This window comes from Rosa chinensis, chromosome 1 (assembly GCF_002994745.2).
Source record: "Rosa chinensis cultivar Old Blush chromosome 1, RchiOBHm-V2, whole genome shotgun sequence".
NCBI lineage: Eukaryota > Viridiplantae > Streptophyta > Magnoliopsida > Rosales > Rosaceae > Rosa > Rosa chinensis.
In genome coordinates this window covers 22,921,921-22,936,383 of record NC_037088.1, presented here as the reverse complement: position 1 = coordinate 22,936,383, position 14,463 = coordinate 22,921,921, and positions in this window count along the sequence as shown.

Below are 14,463 nucleotides of genomic sequence, written 5' to 3'. Positions count from 1 at the left end.
ACCGAAAGTTCGGTATACCGAACTTGTTGGTTGGGCTTGGTCGGTTTGGGCCTGAAACCGAGATTTTATTGTGCCTGATTTCATCCAAATTTCTATTCCTTTATTTGTCAATCTGTTAATAAAACTCATGCCTTCAGTTTAAGCTATAATCATAAAAGCTGAAAAGTGAAGCCATATTCTACTTTGAAATTAGAAGGTACAGAAGTTAACAAAGAAATAATATCCCAGCACCAATACATGAACAGCACCAATACAAGAACACAGAAGTTACATAATGCAAAGACAAGTAAAATTATTAGAAAAGTAGAAAGCAAAGCAAAGTAGTTTTTCAGCACCATTACATGAACAAAATGGCTATTATGGAACACCAAATCTACTTCAGCAGTTTTCCAGCAAAGCAAAGCAGTTTTCCAGCACCGTTGCAGAACATAGCAGTCTTTAGTCTTCAGTTTTCAGTCCTTGAACTGGTTTGGGGACTTCCTTGGACAGAAGTAAGGTTGGCGAAACCTGACTCGAAGTCTTGATTAATACCATTCACCGCATATATATAATCAACACATAGATTAGCATAAATATGAGTACATAATTGAATTAGAAAAATTATAATCAGAAATAGTTCTTACCGTGCTCAAATTCCTCCAAGGCTTGATACATTTCAATCTCATCTTGGCTGGGATCCTTGTAGAACTTTGGTGGTTCTTCTTTCATCCAATCAGAAGTTTGCACGAGTGCTTCAACCATCTTTGGAGTAAAGGAGGCTCTGAATGGATCTACAAATGTTGATCCCAAACTGAAGGCATTTTCAGATGCCACAGTTGAGCAAGGATTGCAAATATAACCTTTGGAAGTTTAGCTAAGATTGGATAGGTGGATTCATTCCCTTTCCACCAAACTGGAACATCAAAGTTTTTAATAAAAAGGCTGACATATATTGATCAACCTCATTACAAATGCTATCATGGTGCTGTGCCATCCTCTCTTGCATGCAGTCCCCTGCAATCTCAGCCTGACTTTCATCCATGTCTGTTAAATATATCATATCATCTCCTTCTGTCACGCCCCGATTTTTAAACACAAATAAAAATCAATATATAATCTCATAATTATACATGCGTGATGGTTCAGCCATCAATACAAAATACCTGAAAAACTTTTTCCTTTTAACCCAAGTATATACTGATGCCCTGAACCCACAACGTCAATATATACTCGCTCCGCAGAGTCATATATTACACAAGTTTACGAATTAAATTGCCACAACAAAATAAACGTAACTGCCCCTCAGAGCTTACTACATAGCGGAAGTCATAACAATGGCAAAGCTAACAAATTTGCTTCCTACCCGTACTGCTGCCAACAAGCTACCTCAGCTTCAGCCACAATTACCCTGACCTGCAGGATTAACCCCTACACCATTGAATAGTGTACCGGGTTACCACACAACAAACCCGGTAAGCTTATGAAAGTTTGTATGAGTAACTCATGAACATCAATCAACAACTCACATCAATCAACTTAAGGAAGCACTCAACTATGATTCCTTCCAACATTCCGTGTCCTTTCCACCGAAGGGACAACATAAGTCACTGCCGCGACAACGTACTCTTTGCTAGCTCAACAGTCAATAAACAAATCAAGTCTCATCTAGACAATAAAAGAAAGAATACTCTTGAGTGACGATCTTGAAGTGAGTTTTCAAAATTAACCATGTTGACAATTGTTAGTATATAGCAAGTAGGGATCATTATATCCAGGGATTGAGGGTGCTCCTGTCATTTAAACGTCAAAGAGAAGAATATTAATCACAAGTATACAATATTTACAAAAATTACAAAATAATTAAGGGGATTTCAAAATTGTTTTTATTTACTAAACTAATTAACTAATTACATTGATCAATCAATCATGAATCAAAGATATAATGGACGGCTAAGATGTATGATGAAGTTAACAATATTTAACACGAAAACAAGATCATAAATTATAACTCACAAATCAAAACACATATTTGAATGACACCAATCAAGAACAATGATGAATGCATACAAAGTTCTTTTTACTTTAAACATGCAATGCTAGTGAGTGATCAATCCATTAACAAACATGTTCAACGTATTAGACACTTAGAAAGTTTGATTGATTTAAGAAAAACACACAAGTTAAAATGTTAATTAAGCATGCAATTCTCTTTGTTGATTTACTTAAGGAACTATAGGTTTTCCACTTTTAATTAACAAGACCTAGAATGCTAGCATCTTATTATGGATTCAATCATGCAATTCGAAACCTAAGTTGGCCATCAAAGAAATCGAAAACATGAAAGATGGGATTGAAGAACAAAACTAACAAACATTCAAGAACATATCAAGAAATCGCAAACTATAAATCTGAAAATCCTAAAACTAAATCATGCTTCAAGGTTATTATAAACTAAACATCAATACATACACTTTAATCTAACAAGAAATCGCATCATCCAATAAAACCAAAAACTCATAGAACGCTACATAATCTGATTTTTAAGTTAGAAAAACAATAAAACTGAAAACAAAGTATTAGGGTTCATGGTTACACTTTTAAAGAAGCTTCAAGGACGCAAGAAGATCTTCAAAAGATGGTGGACGGCAAGGAGGCTCACGGCAAGGATGATGAATGGAGGATGAACTTGCTTCACGGCTTCAAAGTCTTGAACAATTGGAGAGGCTGAAATTTTGAGAGAAAAAGGGGAGGAATTTGCGATTTTGATTCTGGGTTTGATGATGATTTTCACAGCATAAAAACCCCTCCTTATATAATGCACGACATAGGCTGGCTTCCCTAAGAATTCTCCTTGTTTGCAGCATTAGACCAATGAGAAAATTCCATTAGAAGTAGAGAACAAGTCACCTTTCTTCATTGCCGAAATTCCTTGATGAACCTAGCCTTAATTCGGCCTTCATGCATGTAGAATACAACCAAGAAACCTAAAATGATTTTTATTTTCTTTTATTTTCTCTTCCTGATTGCACACAAAGTAGATTTTCTCCCAAACTCTCCATAATTGCTCTTGCCGAAATCTTCTTGAATCTTCTTTATATTTTATGGCAAAAATCAATAAATATTGATTTTGGATTCTCCCAAGACGTCAAGAAGGGTCTAGAAACTCACATGCACGTCACATGCTTCAATCTTTGGGCCGGACTTCTCAATTTGACAATTTCAAAGCTCATTCTTCAATTGCCAAAATTTCTTGTGCATTCTAGAATATTCTTGAGCAATCTTGAGTCATCTTGAAGCTACAACATCTCCTAGCCTCACCAGGTCTCCTAGTAGAATCAGGACTCCTAGTATGATTAGGTTTCCTAGTCTAACTGGGACACTGTCGTTTCTCATTTCCGAGCAACATTTTTCCGAGCTCATTCCTAGTTAAGTTAGGATTCCTACTTCAACTGGGATTCCTTTTCCTGGTAGGATTAGAAAAGCTTCATTTCTCCATTTCTTTCCCATTTCTGCGCCACATTCCTGCCTTGCCTTCATTTCTTTCATTTCTAGCTCCTCTTAGCTCATTTTCTGCGTTTGAAGTTTGTACCTAAATACAACAAAGCAAGTTAGAAATGACATTGTTAAAGAAATAACTAAGTAAAATGTAGGGAAAATGACACTAAAAACATAGGAAATATTGGTCTGATCATCGAGACTCTTATAACTACACACTTATGAGTCTCCAGCAACCTCGACCATTACCCCCATAAGCTATAATAGTAGACAGACTAGAGGTCTAACTGATCGTAACCACTCGCCCGGCCAAAGGCATGATTCCCGATTTCTTGCCTTCGTCACCATCTGTGGCATATGATTTTCAGACCCCGTCTGGTCTTCAAATCAAATGTTAAGTAAGCCGCACCCGACCTAAAAACATTACAATAATCACCATCTGTAACTCTTGGTACAAAGACCAATACATTTAAAATAAGTCACGCTTGACTCAAAAATGTAACATCAAACTCAACACTTTTCAAACAACAGAAAATAACTTTTTCCACAATATTGTTTCCCGAAAAGTCGCCTTCAATAATAATATGAACACAATCATGCATATTGTTTCATCACACATCACTCACAAGAATATATATATATATATATATATATATATATACAGATTTTATCCAGAGCGGAGCTCCACTTTGAAATTAACGTGTGAAGTTCGAGTTTTGGGTCACTGTTCGGTCGCGTATCCACATCTCAACCGTTCAGTTTTTAGGTACTAGTGTATAGATCATCTCTACAAATTTTCAGCCAAATTGATGATCGTTAAGGTATCTAACTCGCTTAAACCAATGGACGGACTGAATCTATCAACCTGAACCGTACTAGGTTTAAGGCAATTATCAATGCCTTAACAATCATCATTTTGGCTGAAAATTTGCATTTTTCAACACATCTTGTTTCCAAATCTCTGCTCATAAGTTTCAGGTTTTTACACTCGCGCAAATCAAAGATCTCGAGTTGAGGACAACAATCAAGAATTTTCGCCAAGCCATTGCAAGTCAGCTTATTCCTACGGATCTCAAGGAGGACTAAACCATGCATGGTTCTTGATATAGTAACTGCATCCTCGTCCCTATAATATTGCCTGGAAGACCTTCTTCCATTCCGGTTGTTAAATTTGAATGATCTCAAAAGAGGGCAGCAGAGCCCAACTATTTGTATAGCTATATATACTGGAGAATTTGCACATCGAAATGCCAAGTTCCTCCAAAACTGGAAGTCTCAAAGCTACTTCACACAACACTGCGTCATTTATAATGCCACAATTGAACAAACTGAGGTGTCTAATAAATCCAGCTGAACTGTATGAGAGGTTAAGAAGAAAGTAATGTTAGCCTTCGTACAATTAAACTTCTACATGACCAACACAATCATTGCAAAATATACATATATGAATTCTGACATGCATATATAGAAATCAATATTTACATTTGTGTGTATATCGAGTATGCATTCTCTACTACGTTTGCCAATTGTTATCAGCAATGTTAAATTCATGTGATATATATCACCCCCATATCTTCAAATTAAGACATCCATGCTCTGAGGAGGAACTCCTCACTGGTACATCTTTTAGGTTCAAAATCACAGTTCATTTACTTCAGAAAAAGAGGATATCATTTTTTGAACTTGCACTATGTATTATATAGAGAGAACGAGAACAAACTAAAACATGCTTTTGATAAAATAAAATAAAAATTAATAATTCGAACCTGTTAGTGATATACTTTAATAGTTCATTGTCGCAAAAGTAGTCGATGTTGATATAGACAAAACTACTGGAGCTACGGTGTATGGCGCGGCGGCACATCTTCACTATATCGTAAAGCAACGGCGGCCCGAACATGAAGCTTGTATGGTTGTTCATGAAGTCGATGGTGCGCTACCACATAGGGTCTTTGTAGATTTCACGCCACGTCTTGCATACCATCTCAGCCACTGTCAAGGACTCAATGTCTCCGAGACGTGACAGTATCGACGCCGTAATGACGCCCGGAAGTTCCGTCCAGTCTCGGTTTACATCGCTTGGGGCCATCAGGGTTTTGCTCGATCATTTAGTAGTGTTGGGGAACAAATAGAAGCTCTATTTATGGCTGTAACAAGTCCCAAGTCCCAAGTATACCCGGTCTCCTCCTCTATTAGGATATGAGTTTTTAGTTACGTTAAAATGGGTCTCCTCCATATATACGTAATGTTATTTTCTTTTTCCTATTTAATTAATATATTCTTGGCCTATATAGGGGACGTCCATCAGTTGATGAGTACGTAGATGAATCAATTAAGCGGCTGCTCAGTGCTCAAGCCATTGGTAATTGGTTGTAACATCATGGAAATAAGTCCAAAGAAAAAAAAAAGGCTATCCGACACTACTAGGAAATGCTTCGAAACAATTGAAGAATTAACGCTAATTTATGAGAAAGTTTCGTGACATTATTCATGATCCTGCAAAGTACCCTACACATGGGCACCCTAAGTTCTGGCAACCATAAGCTGACCCTTGCTTAGTTGCTCCCATCCATGCCCTCCATAGCTTCTGGAGGCACCCTCAACCGTGTGTTTGAATGTGCGCTTCTTCCTCAACTTTGGTTCAGGTGATAGTTTGAGTTTCTTAGGCTTTAATCCTTCAGTTTGGGATTATTCTTCCAGCTGGGGACGCCCAACTTTGGACCTTTTTGCAGGGGAAACAACAATAACCCCATTCTTGTTCTTCAATGCCAGACATTGTTTATGGTAAAATTATGTTGAACAAGAATAAGCTTGTGAACAAAAGTAACTATCAGGAATATGATTATGGAAATTTGGTTAGACTATAAGACATAGAATTGGGAATGCTGCTGATTCATGAGCCATCTGCATGTTCATTATTTTCTCTTTTTGTTTACGTTCACTACATACTAAAGATCATGCCTATATGTCCACCATGCAATTCTAGTACCTTCAAAGCAATAGGCTTGTTAGGTTTAAAATTTGTGAGACATATTATTGTTAGGAATCTGAAACAATGCCGCACGAATCTCTTCATTAGAATATTCACGAAGAAGAGAGCTAGCCATCACATCCAAAACCTCCTAAAACATAGGGGATAGAACCGGATCCATGTCCTCTTGGAAAACACTATCAGAAGCAAACAAACCTTTAAGCTGATTCCTCTGCTTTACGATTAGAACCCCATCCCATCTTTCAATTGTTTCCGGTAAGGATCATCTTGTTCAGGTAGCAGTAATTAAAATCATTGCTGCTGCAGCTGTTTTCTTTACTGAACATTTGACAAACTGGAAAGCCTTGAAAGGAAGTAAGGAAGGCTTCAAGTTGAGAAGGAAAGGAATTCATCTCATTTATACGTGCACCAAAAACCTCCCTCTTCCAATTCAACAACCTCAAACGTGTATTGGCATGCTCCGCCACCAACTGAAATTTAAGACCTGTACATAAAGGTACTCACTAGGAGAATGATTTTTGGTACTTCCCTTGGACCAGCAAAAAGTTCCAACGGACAAATGGGGAGGCATGTGAAGTTGCCCTTTCAGACCTATTGCAATGAAGTCTGGAGATTTTTCCAAGAATAGGAACCATGGAACATATGAAAAGAGTTTTGTCATGCCCCTGATTTTTAACATAAATAAAAATCGATATACAATATCCCATAATTATATATGCGTGATTGTTCGGCCATCAATACAAAATACCTGGAAACTTTTTCTCTTTAAACTAAACACATATTGATGCCCTAAACCCACAATGTCAATATTGACCTGCACCATAGAGTCATATATTACATGAGCTTACGAATTAAATTGTTAACAACAAAATAAAACGTAAATGCTCCTCAGAGCTAACTACACAACGGAAGTCCTTATCAATGGTAAAGTCATAAAAATGGCTTCTTATCGTAAAGCTGTAAAGGCGCTATCTCAGCTTCAACCTCGATTATCCTAACCTGCAGGATTAACCCCTACACCGTTTGAATGGTGCACCGGGTTATCACACAACAAACCCGGTAAGCTTTTGCAAGCCCGTATGAGTAACTCAAAACCACCGCTAAACAACTCACACCATAACTAAGGAAAACAACTCATGCCTTGATTCCTTACACAAATTAAAGAAAGCAACTCACGCCTTGTTTTCTTTCAAATCCACAAAATAAGGAAAGCAACTCACACCTTGATTTCCAATTCAAATCATGAAATCCACCGCTAAACAATTCACACCATAACTAAGGAAAACAACTCACGCCTATATTCCTTACACAAATTAAAGAAAGCAACTCATGCCTTGTTTTCTTTCAAATCCACAAAATAAGGAAAGCAACTCACACCTTGAATTCCTATTAATCGTAACATTGAAAGCAACTACTCCTTGATTTCTATCAAATCGTTAATAAGGAAAGCAACTCACACCTTGTCCCCTTAAAAATCGTTAATAAGGAAGCAACTCACACCTTGTTCCCTAAAAACACAAATTCATGAGTTAGATATAACCTCGCACCGTTACCCAATAAATTACACTGGCAGACAGACTAGAGCTCTAATTGAATCATAACCTGTCACTCGGCTAAGGTTCAACCTTACGATATCTTGCCAAAAAGTCAACTTGTGACATCAAATCCTCGGGCCGCACAGACCTTCGGAATAAAACATTTAAAGGAGTCGCACTAGACCCAAAATGTAACACAAATCTCAATGCTTTTCAAAACAATAGAAATCATCATTTCACACCCATTTGTTTTCCAAAAAGCCATAACCCAAAAACAATAAAAAGTATCATTCATGCATATTGTTTCCATAAATCCACAAACCCACCAAAACATATATATTTCACGTAAATATATATATATATATATATATATGTAGTCATCCGCTCAGGAATGCCTACTAATACCAACTATAGTTTGCAGTTAAATCAATAACTCTCAAAAAGATAAAAGTAATTCCGTTCGTAAATGAACCTTGTGAAATTACTCACTCAAAATTTCCGCTGCTTCTTCACACCACTAGACTACTTACATAATGTACTCTGTTAAGCACCTAAGGAAAGTACAGCCTTGATTCAGTCAATGGAACAGAAGGAATAATGTTCAAAACCCTAAATAGAACTAAAATTCCCAAAGTGACGCCAATTGAGGCGAAACCACATCTGAGACCACCCAATGTCTCCGGAATACTTCTACGATTGATATGTCAAATTCACAAGTCGATCAGACGCTCAAATCCTCACTAATTGAATCATCAAACGGTTCGAAACCGTAAAAATCACAATATATTCATACGATATCCAAAAATTGCATATTATATATCAAAACGCTCGTATCAACGACTAGAAGATATATAATACCAGAAACTATCCCTTACATGGCCGGAAGGCCGCCAAAAGGCAGCCACAGTCTGCGGTGCAACCACCACCGGCCAAAACTCAAAACTAGCTTAATTCAACAGTCCAAAATGTCAAGAACATCAAATGGATCAACTTTAATACCTGGGGTTCAAGCCAACTCGGCCTAGATCGCGGCCTATCGTCGCCACAAGCCGCCGTTAACTGTTCACCTTGAGTTGATCCGATTCCGACGTGACGAACTCAACCAAGAAAACTTGAAGCCGTGACGTCGCCGGAGCAAGGATTTCCGATCGGGTCTAAATACCTCAAACTTTGCCTCCTTACAGCGCCGCCGTGGAGGAAAATCGCAGGTAGAGGCCATGTAGACCCCGTGAATTTCCGAACGTCACTTTTGGACATGATAATTTTTCGTGACCTTTGTTTGGCCAAAGACTTTTGGAAATAGTTTGGGCTTGGGCCTTGGGCCTAAGAATAGCATAAGGTTAGAGTCCAAAATTTACTCTGGACACCCAACAGACGGGTATGCTAGTGAACCTAGCCCAATAAGTTAGTCGACCTTTGACCCGAACATCTCCCTTGATCCAATATGGTCCTTGTAGCTCATAATATCTTTGCATAATTTTGAAATATACTTGTGCTTGCGTTTACAATTTCTCGATTTACCTTATTCCTTACCCATTGGTTGAATTCCTACTCGCCTTACCCGACGCTTACTCGTCAACCATCTCACCGACTTTCAAAAGCATAATTTATTTACACCTTATATTTTTCAAACTCAAACAAAATTCCGACCAAATTTACCTTGCCATTTCTCTATCTACATACAAGTTTAGTAAGGCCCAATTCTTATTTAGTCTTGCCAACATTTTTAATTTTTTAGTTTTCTTTTATTTATTTGTTCAACTTTTATTTCTCCATCATATTAATTTTTACACCCTATTTTTCCTATCACATGTCTTAGCTGATCCAAACTCTTTTCTGCCCACACATTGAGCTTGCTTCTACCTATACAAAGCCCAAGTCTTTCCTTCTTTCCTTGTTCACGTCAGAGTTGGGCAGAGAGAAAAGTAACGTCGTTCAGCTCTTCCCTTCCACGTTATCACCATGCATATGGCAACTCCTCCAAGAACATCACTCCAGATATTCAAAAGGGAGAGTCCCAAACCAGAGACTGTCGTCCACCCTCCTCTTCTCGCCCTTTCTCTCTTTGCTGGGCACATCATTATGTTTGCATGCCTCTAAACTCCTAGTTAGGGACGTCCGATCAAAAAACTTTCTTCATCAAAGTTGTTCGTCTACATCTCCTTTATCTAGTATCCAAATTTCAGCTCCATCGGAGATGTTTTGAGACCTTTACATCCCTCGAAACGGAAGCTGTTCGGAAGCGAGCCTGTTCCTGATTTCTGCTTGAATTCCCTCTCTTGCTCTACCCGAATCCCTCACATCTTACTTGAGACTGATACAAACACTTGGTAAGATTCTGGAACCATCACTTTCCCCTTTCTTTCCTCGATTTTAGGCTCAATACATTCAAAACAACTCTTCCACATATTGAAAAGTTTCTGTTTCACTCTGCATATTCGAGATGGAGCAAATTTCTTGACCTGCAACTGGGCTCGATCCAATCAGCTCCCTCAGCTCTCTTTCCTGTTGAAATCCTCAAGAGCAACTCACCTTTTTTATTAGTCTTTGGTAAGTATCATCTTTTCCATAAAACTCTATATTTTGGGTTGTTATTACGAATTCTTGAAGATTATGAACTTGTCACTATTGTTGTTGGTATCTTGTTGCCTTAATTTTGATTTCTCATCCATTCTAATGTCTAGGGATTCTGCTAGGTCATGGCTACACCTTGAGTATTAGAATCGTATTTGGTTCAAAGGTTATTTGTTGTTTGTAGTGATACGCTCAAAGCAAGCGCACAATTTAACCCTAAAAATGTCATCATTAGTATATGGTAAATAGGGATCGTTCTAACAGGGGATTGAGGGTACACATGTAATTGCAAAAACAAATTAATAAAAGTAAAAAGGTATTATTTACAAAAATAAAACAAAGGAAGAAATATATACAAGTAAACACAAAAAGGGGGGTTTAAGAATTAAAAAATTAAAAATTAAAAGAAACAAAAATAAAAATGTAAAATACATGTACAAGGGTGGAAGAATTAGAGTTTTGAAAATTAAAATAAATAAAAGAAAGAAAATATAAAAACACATATACAAGGGTGGAACGCAAGGAATAAAGATCAAATCCACAATCATATGAATGAAATCCAATCACAATTCCTATAGTTGATCTTCTATGTCATGAGAAAGAAGTTGACCATGTGAAACGTTAGAAAGCAAATGATTTCCCGTTTTTTACTTTCCTTGAATAATTAATCTAAGTGAAAGCACCTCAATCAATCATATTGAACATGCAATCATAGTCTAGAAAGCTAACTAATCAAAAACACATTCAACGCATGAAGAACAAAGAAAGGATGTCAACCAAAGTGCACAACCTAGTTATGAATAAGTTCACCTATTTGCAATCCTCCTTAATTGATTTCGACTTTTGTTCAAAGCCTTCACTACTTAAATTAGCTCCAATTACATGCATATATCCTAAGTTGGCCACCAAAGAACATAAACATGCAAAAGTTTTCTGTAATCCAAAATCAATCAAGCAATCTCACATAAACATATAAATCAACATATAAAAATCACAACTTTATTTCAAAACATATAAACGGGCTTTAAACTTTGCCCTTAACGTCATGTTAACTAGAATCCATAACTCTAGGAATCAAACAAAGGAAAACAAAAGAAAGTATGAAATACACCGTGAAAGATGGATGACAAGCCTTGAGACGAAGAACTCGAAAATCCTTGAAAGCAAGCAACCTTCTAGGGACGACCCAAGGGTGGATGGCGGATAGGATCTTAATGTATTGCATGACTTCTTCTCCTCCTTGGTTGAGACGCAGTGCTTCTGAACACTAGAGAATGGAGAGAATTTTTCTAATGTTTATTTACTGAGGGAGAGAGGTGTGGTGTGTTGTGGTGTGATGGTATTGTGGTGGTCTGTCTAAAACGTCTAGAGAGGAGGGTATATATAGGGGAAGGCGAGGCTTCATGAATTTAATTTCTAAGGAATTTTCTAGTTGCACCACACAGCTCCAACCAATGAATTAATGCCACGTCAGCTCTGCCATGTCACTCAACCAATCAAAAAGCTCCAAAATAGGTCCATAATCTTTCCAAATATATTATTTCTGATTTCCCAAGATTTTATCTGATTTTTCACTTAATTTTCGGCCAAAATAATCTTGAGTGAAAAGAGGAATGAATCTGGACTTGTTTTGGACCTTTTCTCCCTTAAATCTCTCCATGGCATCATTATCCTTGATCCTCTCTTGATTTTGAAATTAACTCCATAATTTCCCATGGAAAATCAGATTTAATTCCCCAATAATATCTCCAACGTCATCTTCAAGCCATGTGGTTTCCTAGTGCCATCAGGACTCCTCTCTTTTCGCCATGTGTTTTCATTTCAGCTCATTTCTTCTCCATTTATTCCAATGTACCTAGAAAATAAAAACTAAATTAAAATTTATTTATTTAAGGAAATAACTAAGTAAAATATGAGGAAATAACTATTAAAACATCGCATTAAAATGCTCCTATCATGTAGCTGTCCAAATATCATGTTTCAATGCATTATGTCATCGAGCTACAACACCTGCCCATATAGTATTAGAAAGTAACTTGAGCTATAGATCATTAGGAACATTAGACATGCCTCTTAAGTGTGTTGGGTTAGCTTCGACTGGCCATATTGGGTACCAAAAGAACTTTGAGCAAAAGAGCAACTTTCTGCAGTTTTTCACTTTTCGGTACATTCTGACCCAGTTGCATTTATTCCAAAACTGGTGCTAAACCGCTCGGAATTTGGGATCTAGAGAAATATAGTAGACAAATAGATGAACATTCTAGATTTTGAATCACTTCAAAAGAATTTTTCTAGAACTAGTTATGAATTTTTGAAAAAGGTGTACAGAAGCTGGTATTTCTGGAAAGAATCTGCACATTGTTTTACTTAGCCTTTAAAACCTTTACTCTTTGTTTGGTTTCACTTGAAATTCAATAACCATTTCAATCTTACAGAGTTGGTTGTCAAGCCATCCTTCTTTCAAAATTTCTCAAGAATTTACCTAAAGTATTTTGAACAATTCTGTGACCCTTGACAACTCCTTTAAAACTCAGTTTTCAGTTTTCAGCAACTTGTCTTTTAAAAAGTGTTCTTACCCCCTCTTCCTAACAACAAACTCCTTATTGGAAGCCAAATGGTCTGGTTATTAGTTAGTAATTAGGTTAAGGGAAATGTTTTCTTCGGAGAGTATTGAGAGTGAATAGCTAGCCTAGTTTATTGTTATTAACGTCGCTTATTGATCTAGGCTCGATACTGTGGTGGAATCTTGTGAAGTTGGTGGTTGCTACAAGGTTACATTGAGGCCAAGTGCTGCAAGAGAAAGCTCGAGTTCCAAGTAGGGGATGTCTTTAACTCTATCTATGCTTTTCTTGCATATTCTATGTTTTATATGAGGCCTCTTGCATGGTTTTTGGAAATTATCTGTTTTACAATTGAAATGGTTTGCGTGGATTGGATTGATATGTTGGTAATTGATGGGGATGGAAGGAGAGGTCAGTTCCTCCTTGAGCCACCGATGGTGGGCAGTGTGCACCATGCCCTTGTTATTGAATTACCCCCTTTGTCTCTAGCCTAGCGAAGACAGTCTGGCGGAGCGGAGTTCGGTGCTCGGCGGAGTTGGCTAGCAGGGTTTGGATGGCCGAACTAGTGGTGGAGTTCAGCGGAGCTGGGTTTTGTCAGCTGTGGTCTTGGTTGGCGGAAGTTGCGGCCAGCGGTAGTGGAGCTCGGATGGAGGTCGCCTCGCCAACTGAAGTTTGAGCTGGCGGTGGGTTGCAGCTGGGTTATGCAGGCGGAGGCTTTGCACTGGTGGGCGGGCCTGGCGGTGTCCACAGACAGATGGCCAACAACTTATGCCAGAGGCTGCTGCGAGTTGGCGGAGTGGAGCGGAGTAGAGACGCACGCAGCAGTGCAGCGAGTTGGGCGGAGGAGAGCCTAGCGGTGTTGACTGGCGGAGCGGAGAGCAGCGAAGAAGCAGGGTGTCCAGAGAGGTTTTGGCAGCGAAATTTTTTTTTTTTTTTTTTTGTGATGGCCAGCGGTGACTTTTTTCATTTCCAACGTTGACCAAGTGTGACCAACACTTTGCCAGCGTTGACCAACCATCTCCGGCGTTGACCAACCTTGACCAGCCCATGCGTTGGTGTTTTGATCAGTTTCAGCCAATCCTTTAAGATGCAAATTTTGCTCTGGTTGTACCACTGGAGTGATGTTGATCATGCTTTGGCAAAAGTTACCGCCAAGAAGCATAAATTCAAACATAAACTCACTGGGAACCAATGAAGACTCAAGAATGACTAAAGAGAAACGGGTGACCAATGAATTTGAAATGGCTCAAAGAAGGAGGGAAGAATTTCTTTGAGTTCCGCTAAACAGGCTTAGCTCATGGTAGGTGACGAAGCCTTTGTGTGTCGG